This window comes from Eriocheir sinensis, chromosome 12 (assembly GCF_024679095.1).
Source record: "Eriocheir sinensis breed Jianghai 21 chromosome 12, ASM2467909v1, whole genome shotgun sequence".
Taxonomy (NCBI): domain Eukaryota; kingdom Metazoa; phylum Arthropoda; class Malacostraca; order Decapoda; family Varunidae; genus Eriocheir; species Eriocheir sinensis.
Genome location: NC_066520.1, coordinates 20,874,220 through 20,893,330, shown reverse-complemented (window position 1 = coordinate 20,893,330; position 19,111 = coordinate 20,874,220). Strand labels below are relative to the sequence as shown.

Below are 19,111 nucleotides of genomic sequence, written 5' to 3'. Positions count from 1 at the left end.
GTAAGGCATTTTGGTGGTGGTGGTGGTGATGATGGTGATATAGATGTGGGAAATAACACCACTCCCTCATTCCCTATTCTAATTAAGATATCATCGGAGAGAGAGAGAGAGAGAGAGAGAGAGAGAGAGAGAGAGAGAGAGAGAGAGAGAGAGAGAGAGAGAGAGAGAGAGAGAGAGAGAGAGACCCACTTTTCTCCTTTTCCTCAACACTTTCCTTCTACTTCATCTTGTCGCCTCCTCCTCCTCCTCCTCCTCCTCCTCTAACTGCTTCATCTTCCCTCCCTCCTCCTCCCCCCTCCCCCCTTTTCCCTTGCGTGAGGTAACCATGGCAACAGTCGTACGCGTCACCATGCCAACAGGAGGAGGAGGAGGAGGTAGAGGAGGTGGAGGAGGAGGAGGCGTGCATGAACAAGATAAACATAAAGGGAAGAAAACTGTATTGCGAGAGAGAGAGAGAGAGAGAGAGAGAGGCACTGGAGACAATAACCTCAGTCTTCACTTGAGAGGCTTCCGTCACACACACACACACACACACACACACTGCACTACTTTCATAAATACGTGTCTACCATTCTTATAAATCCTCCTCCTCCTCCTCCTCCTCCTCTTCCTCCTCTTCACCTACATTCGTATACTCCTCACTACTACAACTTCCCTCAGCCCGGCAACAAACTTTCCCTGCCACAAGTATAAAAATCTCACACGCATGCAACTCCCTCCTCTTCGTCCTCCTCCTCCTCCTCCTCTTCTCAACTCCCGCCTTCATTTCGCATACCGGCATTGGAACTTCGTGTCCTTCAGAGGTTCACGCGTTGTATACATGTTTCGACGGACTCTCTTACGGGTTAAAAGTGCTATAGGAAATACTAGGAGTTCGTACATTCATGGTCTTTGTACTTAGAACTCTTAATCTCTGCTCTAATTGCATTTTTAAGGTTGTATTACTTATTTACTTCAACAACTTCAGACAGATAGATAGATGGACGACCTAACACACTCAAACACACTCTGGTAGACGAACTAGACGGATGGACTTGACCTAACACACTCAAACACACTCTGGTAGACGAACTAGACGGATGGACTTGACCTAACACACTCAAACACACTCTGGTAGACGAACTAGACGGATGGACTTGACCTAACACACTCAAACACACTCTGGTAGACAAAATGGTTAAAGAATTATTACATATATCAATACAAAAATCAAATACAGGTTCACAAGCAAATATTTCTCATGCACTGTGTCAGCAAGAACCCATTCCCACCCACCCACACACTGTAACCCATTCCTTGACTCCCCCACCCACACACACTGGACACCCATGCACACCACAGCCACTCTTTAACTCACCCACCCACATTGCACCCACACACACCCACACAGCGTCTCAATCCCAGCACGTGCTTATACATAAAACAAGACATACACCCACCACCACCAATCCATATTCCACTACACTCAATACACCACCACCACCACAATCAACACCACCAGGAGTAAGAGAAACAAGAAATCGGGCAACCAAATTCACCCCAAAATCAGGCAATTCCTTGGATCCCCTGAACTAACCCACCTACCCACCTATCCACTTACCCCCTTTAGCCACTCACCCATCCACCTACCCACCTATCCACTGATCAATACACACACACACACACACACACACACACACTGGATCCTCAAATATTCAACACAAAATTGGTTATGCCCCGCCCCCCCCCCCTCCCCTCCTTTCCTTCCCCCCTCCCCCTCTCCCCCTCCTCTCCTCATCCTCTCCCTTGGTCAACACTCCCTCCCTTGGCGTCTGTCTGTCGTTCTGTCTTCATCTCCATTTTCTTTACTCTCCCTTTTCTTATCTCTCTCATTTTCACACCCTCACGTCTGGCAACTTCGATTTCTCTCCATATTGCCTATTGGATTGGTGTTAGTTTCTCTCTCTCTCTCTCTCTCTCTCTCTCTCTCTCTCTCTCTCTCTCTCTCCGGCGAAGAAGATAGAGACAAGGAAAATGAGAAGCAGCGGGGGATGGAAAAGGAAGGAGAGGAGAAAGGAGGAAGGAAGGAAAGGAAGATAGAGGGAAGAAAAGGAAGGAGACAAAGTTGGCGGAAAAATATGAAGAAGGATGGAGAAAAGAACCTCTCTCTCTCTCTCTCTCTCTCTCTCTCTCTCTCTCTCTCTCTCTCTTCTCTTTTCTTTTCTTTTCCTTCTTTTCTTTACTTTTCCTTTCTCTCTCTCTCTCTCTCTCTCTCTCTCTCTCTCTCTCTCAATCGTCCCCGGAGACATGTTCCCATCACACTTCAATTTTCGGCGCCGTCTCCTCGACGCTTGCCTTGCCTTGCCTTCCTCCTCGCTCCAGCTTAAGCCCCCATGTATCTAATCCCGTGTTCAATGTCCCTTTAATTCCCTGAAGCTCCCTAAAAAAACTTGTGTACGAATTCCGATTTCACGCGACTTAAAACTATCTCAGAAGTGTGTTTTTTGCTTGTTCATTTTGCCTTCGTCTGTGTTAAGTTAAAATTTGTGCCTCGATTTGTTTCCTCGGTCTTCTCTCTACCTCAAAAATCGTCTCCTAAGTCTTATTTCTCCTGATAAACACTTTCCTTCTCCATGGCAATTCGTCCTTCCCGTATAATCTGTCATTAAAGTATCGGTAACGTGATGGACGATACAAAAAACGAATAACCGAAAACAAGTGAAGATCGACGCAGCTCCTATGTATGAGCGAAAACAAGTGAAGATCGACGCAGTTCCTAAGTATGTGTCGTATATCTAAGATCGTTTCCATATTACTCCATGTTCTGAGGCAATACTGACTTTCCTGACTTGTACCAATGTTCTCTACCATCGCCTTCCTTAAAAAATCATCGGTGTTATTCAGTTTTCCGTAGATTCGCATTCCAGTCCCAACCTAAGCTTTCCCTAGACTCGCATTCCTTTCCCTGCCTATCAATACTTAGTACTTTCCACGGCGAACGTTCCCTATCTACTCCGTCCCTTTCCCGCGTGATATACCAATCTACTTCCTCTACTTTACCAGCGTGCTAATATCTACTCCCGCTCTGAATATTTCCCTTTCCCTCGTGTTGTACCTATCAACCTCCTTTGACGGTGTCCTCTACCTATCTACTTCGTCCCCCTTTCCCGGCGTGCGTACCTGTGGCCACACCTGTCGAGAGCACCTGAGCGGGGAGCCATTCATTAAGGTGTATCGACGGGCGGCGGTGAATGCGATTGTCTGGCATAATAAACAAGTAAGTGAGGGGAGAGGAAGATGAGGAATGGACGAGAGGGGAGAAAAGGTACATAATAGGGAAGGAAAGGGAGGGGATGGAGGGAAAGGGAGGGGAGGGAGGAAAATTGGAGAGGGGAAGATAAGGAAGAGGGGGAGGAGAGGGAAATGAGGAAGGTATACATGATAGAGAGAGGGGGGAGGGAGAGAGGGAAGGGTAGAGGTAGGAGGGAAATTGAAGAGGAGGGGCGATAGAGAAATGGAGAGGGGAAGAAGAGAGGGTAGAGGGAAGGAAGGGAATAGAAGAGAAGGGAGGATAAGGAAAGGGAGAGAGGAAGAAGAGGGGAGAGGGAAATGAGGAATGGAAGAGAGAGGGGAGAAAAAGTACATAATAGGGAGGTAGAGGGGGGGAAATTGAAGAGAAGGGAGGAGGGGAAGAGGGTGAGGGGAGGAGGACGAGGGGAAGAGAGGGGGAGGTGTGATGGCTCTCTAAAAGACTGGTCAGGTCGATGGTAAAGTGACGAGGGTCTTTGGGGATGTTTAAATGCCTTGTTCCGGTCATTATGTCTTCTACCCCTTGATGGAGAGGGGGAGGAAGGGGGGGGGGGGAGAGGAGGGAAAAGGGACAACGGGAGGGAAAGATGAGGAGGGAGAGTGCAGGAGGCGAAAGGAGGAAATGGATATAGGGAAGAGGGATGAATGAAGAGAAAGAGAAGGAGGAGGAGGAGGAAGAGTGCATAGGAGGAGAAAAACAAGAATTGGAAGGAGGGAAGATGAAGGATTGGAGGGAAAGATGAGGAGGGAGAGTAGAAGGGAGGAGAAAAAAGGAACTGGAAAGCGGGACTGAAGAGAAAGAAGAGGAGGAAGAAGAGTGGATGGAAGGAGGGAGGAGGAACGAAGGGAGAGTATAGGGAAAGAGAAAAAAAGGAACTAGGAAGAGGGATAACTGAAGAGAAAGAGGAGGAGGAGGAGGAGGAAGTAGAATGCATGGGAGGAGAGAAAAAAAGGAATTGGAAGGGAGGGAGAGAAAGATGAGGAGGGAGAATACAGGGAAGGAAAAAAAAGGACAGAAGAAAGAGGAGGGGGAGGGGGAGACACTGGATAGAGAGAAAGAAAGACGTACTAAAGGCGTGGGAGGTTGAGAGAGAGAGAGGGAGAGATAAAAGAACACAGACACAAAGGGTGAGGAAAAAAAATAAGAGTGAGGGGAGAGAAGGGACCCAAAGAGCCGCTCGTAGGTAACAGTCACACACAAAAGCCGGGTAATGCAGCCAAATGGGTACAAGAGAAGGGAAGTTAAGGGGAGGCTCCAGGGGTAACGTGACTCCAGGGAGGAAAGGTGAGCCCCAAGGAGGTCGTAGGCGGCTTGAGAGGAGGGAACATATGGCTAGGAGTGAAGGGTGGTGTTGGTCCTGCCTAGCCAAATGCCTCCCCCCCTTGTGATGTAGGTGAAGGGAGGTGTGGGTGAGTGGCCTAAGATTGACGTGGGCTGTTCCCAAGGAGGACGTAGGAGGGAACATATGGCTAGGAGTGAGGGGTGGTGTTGGTCCTGCCTAGCCAAATGCCTCCCCCCTCTTGCAATGTAGGTGATGGGAGGTGTGGGTGAGTGGCCTAAGATTGACGTGGACTGTTCAGAGGTGTGGGTGAGTGGCCTAAGATTGACGTGGGCTGTTCCCTAGAAGGACGTAGGAGGGAACATATGGCCAGGAGTGAAGGGTGGTGTTGGTCCTGCCTAGCCAAATGCCTCCCCCCTCTTGTGGTGTAGGTAAAGGGAGGTGTGGGTGAGTGGCCTAAGATTGACGTGGACTGTTCCCTAGGAGGACGTAGGAGGGAACATATGGCTAGGAGTGAAGGGTGGTGTTGGTCCTGCCTAGCCAAATGCCTCCCCCTCTTGTGATGTAGGTAAAGGGAAGTGTGGGTGAGTGGCCTAAGATTGACGCAGACTGTTCCCAAGGAGGACGTTGGAGGGAACATATGGCTAGGAGTGAAGGGTGGTGTTGGGCCTGCCTAGCCAAATGCCTCCCCCCCCTTGTGATGTAGGTGATTGGAGATGTGAGTGAGTGGCCTAAGATTGACGTGGACTGTTCCCAAGGAGGACGTAGGTGGGAACATATGGCCAGGAGTGAGGGGTGGTGTTGGTCCTGCCTAGCCAAATGCCTCCCCCCTCTTGTGATGTAGGTAAAGGGAAGTGTGAGTGAGTGGCCTAAGATTGACGTGGACTGTTCCCAAGGAGGACGTAGGAGGGAACATATGGCTAGGAGTGAAGGGTGGTGTTGGTCCTGCCTAGCCAAATGCCTCCCCCCTCTTGTGATGTAGGTGATTGGAGGTGTGGGTGAGTGGCCTAAGATTGACGTGGACTGTTCCCTAGGAGGACGTAGGAGGGAACATATGGCTAGGAGTGAAGGGTGGTGTTGGTCCTGCCTAGCCAAATGCCTCCTCTCTTGTGATGTAGGTAAAGGGAGGTGTGGGTGAGTGGCCTAAGATTGACGTGGACTGTTCCCAAGGAGGACGTAGGAGGGAACATATGGCCAGGAGTGAAGGGTGGTGTTGGTCCTGCCTAGCCAAATGAAATCAAGAGATGCTTCCCTTACTATCTCACTCTCTCTTCTTTTTTTTATACAGCAAGGTAAGCAGCTCAAGGGGGCAATAAGCAAATACAACAACTACAAAAAGTCCCGTTGTATTACCTTATATATCAACAGGCTAGTGCATTGATCGCTGTGGCTTGAAAACGGAAAATTCCAAACACTTATAACGTCCCTCAATAGAACTTCAATAACAGCACAGCTCTCTGCCTTCACCCTCATCGAATAATTTTAAATCCCCACCATTTCTCTGCATTGCTGCACACCGCTCCTCTTTCCAGCTCCGTTCCGTCTCCATTTACATAGATATTAACCCGGTAGCAGCGGGGAGCAGTTTCTTAATGGTCCCTCTAACCAAGAAAAATGAGAAAAAAATCATCACTCACACAAACTATTTCATAATATATATCAAACCATTTGTGATCAGTTTATGCATCATCTATTTTGGGGGGTTTGTATCATGGCACAAATCTGACCCGTAGCTGCTACACGGTAAAGCCACAAATTTGGCCCGTCACTGCTACCGGGTTAAGCGCCCACCCCTTTGCTGACCCTTTTTGCACTTGCCTCCGCTAGACGCTAAGGGCTATATTCTTAACCCCTTGACTGTGGATTTCCTACATGAATACATCACGAGAGTGGAGCAATAAGTGGCTGCTACAATTCAATGAAGAAAAATGTAAAGTCATGCACATTGGGAGGGGATATCCAGCATACCAATTCCACATGAGAAACACTCCACTATCCACCACAGAGGCAGAGAAAGACCCGGGAGTATATGTTACCAGGCTACCAGTGAAGGCCAAATCCGTGCCAATCACAGTGGACGGGTTAAACACTTAGGCGCCGAGGCACACATATTCGACAAGACTTTCGTCAGAGTTTGGGACATTTCCAGGGGTAGTTTTGGGATCCTGGTGGTAGTTCGACCTTTCTTCTGTGCCATGAACCTAAGAACACACTCACTAGAACCCGACTGAGCCCATCTTTGGCCTTTGGAAACAGGTGATGTGAGAGGAGGAAGCGTCTGACGATACTGACGCTGAAACTATCCCTGGAGGAGCGACCTTGCATGGACGTGATGAATAACGCATTGGGAACATCTGTGACTGTAGGAATGGATGACGCTTGGTAATGGACGAGACAGAGGAGAGAGGAATGTTCTACTGATGTGAAAAAGGATGTATATGAAGGAACATGAGAAGGAGACTTTAATATACTAGTAGAATATGTAAGAAAAAGGAAAAGAAACAAACAAGGAAAAGAAACAAAGAAGAAAAAGAAACAAACAAGGAAAAGAAACAAAGAAGAAAAAGAAACAAAAGAAGAAGAAAAGAAAAAGAATAGGGAACAAAAAAGAAAAACAGCGTAAATGTGAATTCATAAGTGACCCATTGTTGATTAACTGCCCCATGAAACACACACACACACATACACAAAATGACCCTCGCAAAAGCCTACAATACCAAAAATGCCAAAGGAAAATCAGGGAGGGCGAGACGAACAATGGCTAAGAAGAAATCAATAAGTAATGGCCGCACACACACCCTTGGCGAACAATAGACTTCAGTACCGGCTCAACACTCCGAGGCCTCCAAAGGTCGATCACATGCAGGCTGACACCACATCACCAGAGGCTTTTGGAAGAGACTGAGCAAGTTCAGTGGGCTATAGATAGGCTCCTTCCCTCCCTTGAACCTGTCCTTGATGGTAAACTGATTGAGAGTAACTGCCATTCTCCTCCTGACACCTTTCTTTTTTTTCTTTTTTACAGCGAGGGAGACAGCTCAAGGGCAAGACCGAAGGCAGCAACAGCTAAAAAAAGCCCGCTAGACGCAGCTCCGAATAAAAATAGAAAGAACGAAAGGTCAAGATAAAGGTCAATGTCAGGATCAATAGTTAAATTTGGCACAAGGCAGTAAAAAGTAAATACGTAAGTGAAAAAATGAAAACTAAATAAACTAAGTGGACTGTAGTTGATGGTGAACGTCCACAATCTCCTGCTGGACACTTTCCTCCAGTTTACTTGATCGAGTACCAATTTTTTCTACGTGTTGTGGTGACATGATTCTGGAGCTTTCATAGTCAGGCACCTAAAGCTAAAAATGGCCTTCAATGTAAGCTGAAAAATCTTAAATAAACAACACGGTACATGTCGCCTTTTAACCCTGCAAGGGAGTCGGGGATAGAAATTTCACACACACACACACACACACACACACACACACACACACACACACACACACTAGGCCTATTCTTCTCATATCCAGGTCTTGCAGTCTTTAAACTACCGAAAGTCCAGTAAAAGCAGCGAGAAATGTGTGGCTGTGTTGAGTGTGCGGGTGAATGAAGTGGTAGTGGGTCCATGGCCTTGTTTTAAACAGGGCGGATGTGCAATTTGACTTTACCTTTAATTTACTTTAAATCTGAATATGAACATTTTCCTCTCACCCTTGCTAAGGCAGGAAACATGTCTTTTTATTTTTTTTTAATGGCTAGTTGGTACAATCCTTTTTCTAGTAATGGATGTTAAATCAGCACCTTTGTGAGTTGGTAAATGATTTTCAGCATAAAAGGTAAAGGTAAAGTTGGGGGCATACGTTGTATCAGCGCATGGCCTCAGTGCTCATCTCCGTAACATTGGCCCTTGAGCCTGTGGTGGGAGGGAGCCCATTACCCCAGGACACAGGGCCAGTGTGACATCCGGGTTACCACAGTTTACCTTCACCAGGTTTCCCCAGGTACCCATTTATCGACCAGCCCAAAAGGGAGGATGAACAGTTGGGTGAGCTGCGCGCCGACTGCCCAGGCCGGGATTCGAACCCGGGCCCGCGGAGTAGAAGCCAAGCACGCTGACCACTAGACCATGGAGGCGTATGCAGTTTCCAGTCAGCATAGATGCTGACTGGAAACTCAATTCTGTCCCATTAACAGCAGTGTGAGAGATGAGAAATTAGAACATGCTTCTAGACTCCATCTATATTGTTGGAAGTGAATATAAATACTGGGACCTGTGTTACACAAGCTTGTTGCACACCTGTCTGTAGGAAATGGAGTTACTGATAATGATTACTTAAATAAACAAGGTGGCAGGTGAAGACCAAGACAAGACATGGTGCAGGCGTGATGTCCAGGTCACCACAGTTTACCTTCCCCAGGTTTCCTCAGGTGCCCCACTACTGACCAGCCACAAGGGAGGATAAACCTCTTTTGGGCAAACCCAAACAAGATGGAAGGAAAGTGAGTCAGGCAGCTTCAAAACTAAGCACAGATGTTTGGAGTGAGCTAACGTATCATCAGTGCACTGTACTTATGAAGCAAGCAGAGCAAGTGGGGCAGATTCCACCAGTTGTATAATTTTGTGAGCAAGTATCTTTTTTTTCTTTTTCTTTTTACAGTAAAAACAGCAGCTCAAGCCTGCTAATCACTGCCCCTATAAAAATGTGTAGAAACGAGTGGCCCAAAGAGAGGACTCCTAGTTACAAATTCATGGGCCTGGGTTCGAATCCTGGCCTGGGCAGTCAGCACGGAGCCAACCCACCTGTTCATCCTTCCTTTCGGGATGCTCGATAAATGGGTACCTGAAGACATACATGTAGGGAAGGAAAACTGTGGTAACAGAGATGTTGCACTTTCCCTGTGACTCGGGGTGATGGGTTTTCACTAACCATAAGCTCACTGCCGAATGGGTCAGAGATGAGCACCGAGGCCAGGTGCAGCTGTAGTGAAGGTCCCGAACTTTACCTTTACCTTTACATGCAAGCAGGCACATGTATTTCTACTTCACCAAGGTTAATAACCCTCGCTTTAACAAGATACAAGTGCAAAAGGAAGTAGCTTGGGACTGACGTATCATTTCACTGGGAGTTATTACACAAAAAGGTATGAACTAATTAAATCATAAAATTCAGTGATTTCAGACTTCAAAACAACTTTTGCAGCAAATGATTGCTAGCAAACTTATTCTTACCTTAGTGTTTGGCTGTTTGGAAGACTTCAACTTGGAAGCTCGACTTGTTAACTCAGGTCAGTCTGAAAAACAGGGGAGCTCTTAGGCACAAACCCAGAGTGATGCATTCAACCATTTCTTCCAGCTGTGCAATAACTAATACATGTCTAAAGTATGCTATCATGTTCCACCACAAACAATGTTATACACACCACTACAACAGCTAACTTATTAACCTTGACTGTGAATTTCCTGCAAGAAGACCTCACCAAGCTACAGGAATGGAACAAAAAAGTGGCTGCTACAATTCAATGAAGAAAAATGTAAAGTCATGCACCTTGGGAGGGGATATCCAGCATACCAATACCACATGGGAAACACTCCACTATCCATCACAGAGGCAGAGAAAGACCTGGGAATATATGTTACCAGGCTACCACTGAAAGCCAAATCCATGCCAATCGCAGCGGACGGGTTAACTTGAGTAGCGGAAAAGGTCCAGCGAGGGGGTCACAGTCATCTCAAACAATTTTCATCATGATAGAAAGGAAAATTGAGGGCAGATGCAGAATAAATTAGGTCCCCAAAGTGAGAATTTGGTTAGAGAGTGTGTCGGGTTGGATGACATTAGCGTTGGATAAAGAACGTATGGGAAAAATTAATTATGTCAGAGAATTTGTAAAAAAACACAATAAATACCAATAAAAATCTGTCCTGGGTGTGGGTACGGGCAGACTGGCTACCCAAGCTCCCCTACTCATGTTACTGGCTGGCGTCACGCACCATACTTTTGGCCGACTGGCTGAAAGCAACAAGTGCAAATGGATGATTTTTCCATGTGTTACAGAAACCTCTGTGGATTTGGGCCACTTGTTGGCTGGGGTTTGTTGTGCGCTGGAAATGTGTCAGACAAACATGTGCTGGACGTGAGGGCACTGTTCCTCCCCTAGGCATCTCTCGAACCTTCTCCACTGCCATATATCATCATGTATGCAGTTCGGTGTTGCTTCAGGTGCTCTGCTTCTATTTTAACTTAACTTAATAAGCAAGTGAAAAGGTTTCTAATAACTGATCTGTGCGTGTGTGCAGAAAATGAACTATTACTGTCATCATGGTAAATCATCATGGACATAACACTAATTAACGATGCTGTTATTGCACTCTTCTCAAGCTGTGTGCTACATCTAATTTCCTACCCAACAAAAAAGCGTGATATTTCAGTAGAGGCAGTTATTGTTATACAGCAATCTCATTTAACCCGGTAGCTGCGGAGATCATGTTTCTTATAGGCCCCTCTAAGCGAGAATAATGAGAAAAAATCATCACTCACGCAAACCATTTCATAATATATATCAACGCATTTGGGATCAGTTTATGCATCATCTATTTTGGGGGTTTATACCATGGCAAAAATTTGGGCCGTCTCTGCTACATGGTAAAGCCACAAATCTGGCCCATCACTGGTACTGGGTTAATGTGCATTGGGAATAATTCATCCATAACACATAGGAATATCTACACGTACTGATCATTCCTTTATAGACATCACGGCACTTTCTTTTATGTAGACATTTTGTGAGACTCGTAACCTAACCCGCTCCTCCTCAACTCTTATATCAGCACACACTAGACCAAACAGCAGGCACGTATAGTTAGTTTACAGGCAGCACACTCCAATAGACATATTCTCTGCCCATATGTCTCGTATTATGCAGTTATTCATTATTAGTTTAGACGCAGGGCAGGGATGTGTGCTAACCAATCTAATACTGCCTATTCTCAACATGGTTAGCCAGAACAGACATTCCATAGTGAACATACTGGTCTTATGATCCACTTGTCACTTAACCCGGTAGCAGCAATGGGCCAAATTTGTGGCTTTACCGTGTACCAGCAATGGGCCAAATTTGTGGCTTTACCGTGTACCAGCGATGGGCCAAATTTGTGGCTTTACCGTGTACCAGCGACGGGCCAAATTTGTGGCTTTACCGTGTACCAGCGACGGGCCAAATTTGGCTTTACAATGATACCAACAATGGGCCAAATTTGTGGCTTTAACTGTCCAAATGCGACTGACAAATTTGTGGCTTTATATGTACCAACAATGGGCCAAATTTGTTGCATTACCGTACCTCAGCTTCAAATTTGTGGCTTTAAGAAACATGATGGGCCAAATTTAAATATTACCGTGCTACCCGGGCCAAATTTTGCCATGATATAAACCCCAAAATAGATGATGCATAAACTGATCACAAATGGGAAATTAGCACCTCGAAATGCTTGCTAATTACACCTGGCCAAAGTGCCAAGTGGTCTAAACTAACAAACAACAGCACATCATCTGGTCTTATAATCCATTTGTCACTTAAAAGTCCACTCTGAACCTTATGAGCACTTAGAACACCTCAATATGCTTGCTAATAATACCTGACCAAAGTGCATCACCAGAATCAAAGTGGATGGTCAAAATTAACATACAAAAGCACACCATCTGCTCTTATAATCCACTTGCCACTTAAAATTTCACTGCGAACCTTATGAGCATTTAGTTAACACCTTAAAATGCTTGCTAATCACACCTAACCAAAGTGCATCACCAGAATCAAAGGGGATGGTCAAAATTAACATACAAAAGCACACCATCTGGTCATATAATCCACTTGCCACTTAAAATTCCACTGTGAACTTTATGAGCATTTAGTTAACACCTTAAAATGCTTGCTAATCACACCTAACCAAAGTGCATCACCGAATCAAAGGGGATGGTCAAAATTAACATACAAAAGCACACCATCTGGTCATATAATCCACTTGCCACTTAAAATTCCACTGTGAACCTTATGAGCATTTACTTAACACCTTGAAATGCTTGCTAATTACCCCTGGCCACAAGAATGGTCTATAAATTAACATACAACAGCACACCATTCTTTTGGGGTCACTTTTAAAGGCCAGAGAGCAACATGTGAAGGTCAGGGTGAATGACGACCTGGGGCACACCTGAGCACACCTTGGTAACACCTGGGGGCAGTGAGGGCAGCCTTTACCAGCAGACAGCACCACAGGGTCACCTCGTGGGGCCTGGGGACGGTGCCAGTGCCTCGTGGGTCCCGGCACTGGCCAGAAAACAGCAGTGCAATGTGGCCTTTATAAATAGATTGGCTTGGCCCACTTCTGTACCCCGTGGCTAAGGACCATATTCTTCCCTTCCGCGCCCCAAAGCACATATTTTACAAGGCTTTCGTAGGGTTTGTGGGCATTTCCATGGATAGTTTGATGACCCTGGTGGTAGTTTGACCCTTCTTCTTCACAATGAACGTAAGGAAACGGTAACAGGGATACGTTTAACCCTTCTTATGGCCTTAAATATTAAAGGATTGATGAGGAAGCGTAGACAGATCCCGACCTACGAGCCCAAGTGCACACATTTAACAAGGTTTTCGTAGGGTTTGAGGGCATTTCCATGGGTAGTTTAATGACCCTGGTGGTAGTTTGACCTTTCTTCTTCAAAATGAACGTAAGGAAACGGTAATATGGATACGTTTAACCCCTTTTATGGCCTTAAATATGAAATGATTGATATGGAGGCGTATACAGATACCGACCTAGGAGACCAAGTACATACATTTAACAAGGCTTTCGTAGGGCTTGTAGGCATTTCCATGGGTAGTCTGATGACCCTGGTGGTAGTTTGACCTTTCTTCTTCACAATGAACGTAAGGAAACGCTAATAGGGATACGTTTAACCCCTTTTATGGCCTTAAATATAAATGATTGATGTGGAAGCGTCTACGGATACCGACCTACTAGTCAAAGCACATACATTTTACAAGGCTTTCGTAGGGTTTGTAGGCATTTCCATGGGTAGTTTAATGACCCTGGTGGTAGTTTGACCCTTCTTCTGTATAATGGAGGTAAAGAAACACTAATTGGAACACTTTTAACCCCTTTTATGCCCTTTAGAAATGGCTGATATGGAAACGTACAAGAAAACCGACCCAATCCTTATTTATCCTGCCTGACAACGTTATTTAAAAGGCTGGAACACACTTTAATGACCCTGGTGGTAGTTTAACCCATCTGCTATACAATGAACGTAAAGAAACACTCATATGGACGCATTTAACCCCCTTCTTTGCCCTTTAGAAATTACTGATATGGAGACGTTAAAGAATATCGAACTCGTCTCATTTTCTCCTTATTTATTCTAAGTGACAGCAATATTTAAAGGCCTGGACGCACCCTAGGCCTAGTTTGACCCTTCTTCTGCATAATGAACATATAGAAACACACATATATACGTATTTACCCCATATTATGACCTTCAGAAATAATTAATATGGAAAGGACTAACCGAGCCAAGCCTTATTTATCGAGTGTAAGGAATATTTAAAGGCCTGGACGCACCCAAGGCCTAGTTTAACCCTTCTTCTGTACAATGAACGTAAAAAAACACTATGGGGAACGCATTTACCCCATATTATGACCTTCAGAAATAATTAATATGGAAACGACTAACCGACCCAAGCCTTATTTATCGAGTGTAAGTAATATTAAAGGGCCATGGACGCACCCTGGGCCACACTCACGTCCTGCAGCAGTGGTCCCTGGGTGCTCATGGTGGCCTGGGGCGTGTGTGAGGCAGGAGGGGGCCGAGGAGGTGCCAAGGGAGGAAGGAGAGTCAAGATGGCTGAATAGCTCAACAGCTGACCACCAAAACACAAGAACATCTGAGAGCTAAATAAACACGTGTGTCACCTCCTTCCCTTCCCCAGCCGGCATAGGCACTCATATGGCCCCTAGTGTGTTAGTGCCACCTTCATACACTTCACCTGGCACCTAGATTAAGAGTAAATAATATGCAACTTACTTTACACTTAGGATATCACTTTTCCACGTACTTTAACCCCTTGAAAATCACTAACTTTTCTTACAGCCGGCATAGGCACTCACATGACCCTAGAGTATTAGTGCCACATTCACACACTCCACCTGGCACCTAGATTAAGAGTAAATAATATGCAACTTACTTTACACTTAGAATATCACTTTTCCACGTACTTTAACCCCTTGAAAATCACTAACTTTTCTTACAGCCGGCATAGGCACTCACATGACCCTAGAGTATTAGTGCCACATTCACACACTCCACCTGACACGTATATTAAGAGTAAATAATATGCAACGTACTTTACACTTAGAATATCACTTCTCAACGTAACTTAACTTCTTGAAAATCACTCCAGCTTCTTTCCTCAGCCTCTAGAACACTCAGATGACCCTAGATTAATAGTGTCACCATCATATAGGTACTTCATCTGGCACCCACCATCGAAGTAACTAATATACAGCATATACTTATAACACCCCAAAAATCACTTCAGAACTCTCCTCAGTGCCCCCAGAACACTCAGATGACCTAGATTGTTAATTAGTGCCATCTTCACACACTGCATCTGGCACCCACCGTATGAGGATTAAGTTTAAGTAATTTCCAACGTACTTAACACTTATAAAATCACTCCTTGCAGCCTCTACCACCCTCCTCACAGCCTTAAAACACTCGTGACTGGCTTCAGAGTGCCACCATCACACACTTTCTTGGCACCCAGCATATGAGGATTAAGTTTTAAGTAATTTCCAACGTACTTAACACTTATAAAACCACTCCTCACAGCCTCTAGCACTCTCATGACTGGCTATATCTCACCCCAGGCCTTCACTATAAAAAAAATTACCACCACCACGCCCTCCACCTGGCACTCACCGTCTCAAGATGATTAAATAATATGCAATGCACTTAACACTTATAAATCACTTCTAACAGCCTCTACATCTCTCCTCACAGCCTCCAGAGCACTTATGGCTTAGTTTACCTTATCTAATGCCTCTATGACGTCCACCTGGCTCTTTTACCGGTGTCATAGAGGAGGAGGGCAGCCAAATGAGAGCCAGAGGGGGTTAGAGTGGCTTCAGTTTACTATTTCTTTTTTTTAGTGAAGCAATAATCTACCTGAGCGCCATCTACAGCATATTATAGGAGGCAATCTTCCACATATTTGACCCTTATATGAGGTTATGAGGCGTGGTTTTGAGGTGGATAGGTCAGATTAGTGAAGCTCGTAATTAACCATTGGGTATTGTGTGAAATAAGGACGAAGTTTTGGGTTTTAGAATATTAGTGTGTGGTTGTTTACGTTTAGTGTTTACATCAATCAGCTGAGGTGAGGGCCGTCCCCGCAACACAGGTAAATACTAGAAAAACCGCGCGGAATTTGAAACACGTGCCGCCCGCTCTTCCTCCTGCTGGTGCCGTGTAAAAGCACTATGAGGTTTCGGGTTGAGGTATATTACTTCTTGGGTGTTTACGTTTAGTGTTTACATTAATCAGCTGAGGTGAGGGCCGTCTCCGCAACACGTGTAAATAGTACATAATGCGCGGGTAATTTAAAACACGTGTCCCCGGCTCTTCCTCCTGCTGGTGCCGTTCCAACACACTCCAGAGGGGATCGATCGTGTGGGGGAGGATGAGTGGCCGCGTGAGGCGAGTCCATCAGCCCTCCGCCCCTGCCGTCGAGAGATAAGTGCGGCCTCACGCTACACACGGGTAATGTATTGATTAGTAGTACACCCATTGCCTCACGGACCGGTCAACGTTGCCTCCCCAGTGGTCTGCCTCCTGTGATGCTTCTTATTTTTGCTTTTCTATTAGTTAGTCGATGATAGGTTAGAATATGTTTATCATAAGTATCATTATTATTAGTCATGAAGTTGTCCAGAATCGCAGCAGAAGTAGTAGTAGTAGTAGTAGTAGTAGTGATGAATTGTGTTGCAAATGTGTTAGCTTTTATCATTGTTGTTGTAATAGAAGCAGCAACACTATCGGTGAAAAAGTACTGGCAGTGTGGAAACAGAAATGGCACTGATGGTGATGAATATGTATGGTGGTGACGGTGATGGTGGTAGTGATGAAGGTGGTGGTGATTGCGGCGGCAGTGTTGGTGCAAGCGTTTATTGGTAGTGGTGTCACGGTGAGTGGTGTTAATGGAGAAGGATTAAAACTATAGAGAAAAGGCTGTAGTGTGGTGTCAGTGGCGAGCGTGTGAGAGAGAAAGGAGATTCGAGTATGACAGCAACAACAACAACAACAACAACAAAAGAACATAGGCACCGAGTAGAAGAAGAGGAGGAGGAGGAGGAGGAGGATGGTGATGATGATGGTGATGGTAACAAAAATAAAATAATAATAATAATAATAATAATAATAATAATAATAATAATAATAATAATAATAATAATAATGATAATAAAAATACTGTGTGGGCTGGATGACCGTCACGCTCGCCTACCCTTTTGTTGGTAACTTTTGCATTTTATCACCGAGGGAAAAAAAAAATCTGGTCCGCGGTTAATGAATGGCCTTATTTTTTGTGTGCGCTAGTTTGTTTGTTTATGCAAGCCACGAACATAACAATTTGTCCACTCCTGTTGAAATTAATGGAACAATTTTGCATTTGAGAGAGAGAGAGAGAGAGAGGGGCAGCGACAGAGAGACAGAGAGAGACTTATCCCACCTTTCCAAACTAATACAAAATTCCTCCCTCACTGAACCACTCTCCTCCTATCATTGCTTTTCACAAACACCTTTTACTCCATTTGCTGCAAGAGATAACAAATTTCAAGACAAACCACAAGTTACAACTCCATTACGCATCTAAACTGTAAGGTGACGAAATATGTTATCAGTGTTGGTACAGAAATTGCAGCATGATAACATTCTACGCCTTCACCAGTCTTCGTGAGTCCTATAAGGTAGACTATCAGAGAGAGAGAGAGAGAGAGAGAGAGAGAGAGAGAGAGAGAGAGAGAGAGAGTAGCATATAATTGAGGAAAACATTATAAAATCACGCCAAATCCATTCCTGAGATCGATATGCAACAGTTTGTCACGCCCCACACGCCACACTGCCCACCTGTTGGTTACCTGCCTGTCCTTTCACTCTTCCCCCTCGCATTACGTTGTCCACTCACCTGTATACATAAAAAACACACCTGTTGGCTTCCTATCGTACCTGCCGCTGTCCGCACCTGTTGCTCCCTCATGCACCTGGCTGCCCGCGGACTTTGATATAATAATTGGATTCTCGACTTACATGGCTTTTTTTTTTTTTTTTTTTTGTTACCGAGGTTTACATACTAGTGGATTTTATGATGGTTAACTTTATATTTCAACTGCAGAATACCACATACGATTTTTTATATTTTTTTATCGCCAACTAAACTAACAATGTAATGTTCATTTTTTTTTTTTTTTACCGAAGTTTACCTACCAGTGGTTTTACGATGATTAGCTTTATTTTCCACCTGTGGCTTTTATTTGTCAAGTCATGCATACGTTTTTCTTTTTTCTAGTCAACTAAACTAATTATTAATGTACTGTTGTTTTTTATTACTTAACCAGTGCCTGTGTACAATGATTAACCTTATTTTCCTAACTGTAACTTTTATTTGTCAAGTCATGCATACGTTTTTCTTTTTTCTAGTCAACTAAACTAATTATTAATGTACTGTTGTTTTTTATTACTTAACCAGTGCCTGTGTACAATGATTAACCTTATTTTCCTAACTGTAACTTTTATTTGTCAAGTCATGCATACGTTTTTCTTTTTTCTAGTCAACTAATTATTAATGTACTGTTGTTTTTTATTACTTAACCAGTGCCTGTGTACAATGATTAACCTTATTTTCCTAACTAACTTTTAATTGTCAAGTCATACAAACGTTTTTTTTTACATAAAGTCATACTACTCTTCTTTGTTGAGTGCTACATATGTTTATTTTCTAATCTAGTCAACTAATTATTAATGTACTCTCAGATTTCATTACTTAGGTACTTTTTTATATCAAAGTTACGACTGCGCCTTGGTTAGATATATACGGTGTTGCTTTACGTAATAATTATATCCTGTGATGAAGAACAATTTGCTTATTTCGTCATCGTTGCCACAGAAGGGATGCAAGATTAATTATAGCAGACACCCATGAACTCTGCTACACAAGGCAGTAGAGAACGTACTGTGCAGATACTTAAGTATATTCCTGTCCTGTGCAGAAACTTATATATACTCTTACCCATTTATAACGGTATGCCTGGGTACCGTGGTTTCTGTCTACATGTAATAAAACCGTGATTTTTTTCCTGGCATTATGAAAGAGAATATAGTTGAGGAGCGCGGAATAAAATATTTCCCACTCTCGCATGTTGCTCGGTTCAGTCGCCGCATGACTTCCTCTGTTGCGTACACAATAATAATAGCGTGTAGTGCATCTCTTAGTTCTTGGAT

General features: G+C 44.4%; 1 protein-coding gene across 4 annotated transcripts in view; it reads right to left on the bottom strand.

Annotated features, from left to right (window-relative positions):
* LOC126997597 (uncharacterized) overlaps nt 1-15,787 on the bottom strand; it is a 106,096-nt gene extending 90,309 nt beyond the window's left edge. The window contains exons 1-2 of one of the 4 annotated variants that reach the window (XM_050858774.1): nt 15,645-15,787; nt 9,790-9,851 (exon numbers count right to left, since the gene is read on the bottom strand). The gene's annotated coding sequence lies outside the window, so the exon portion shown is untranslated. Of the gene's footprint in view, nt 1-9,789; nt 9,852-12,778; nt 12,928-14,341; nt 14,525-15,644 lie in introns of those variants that run through there. The other 3 variants (XM_050858775.1, XM_050858773.1, XM_050858776.1) reach the window with 3 other exon arrangements.
* Nucleotides 15,788-19,111: the final 3,324 nt, after the last annotated feature.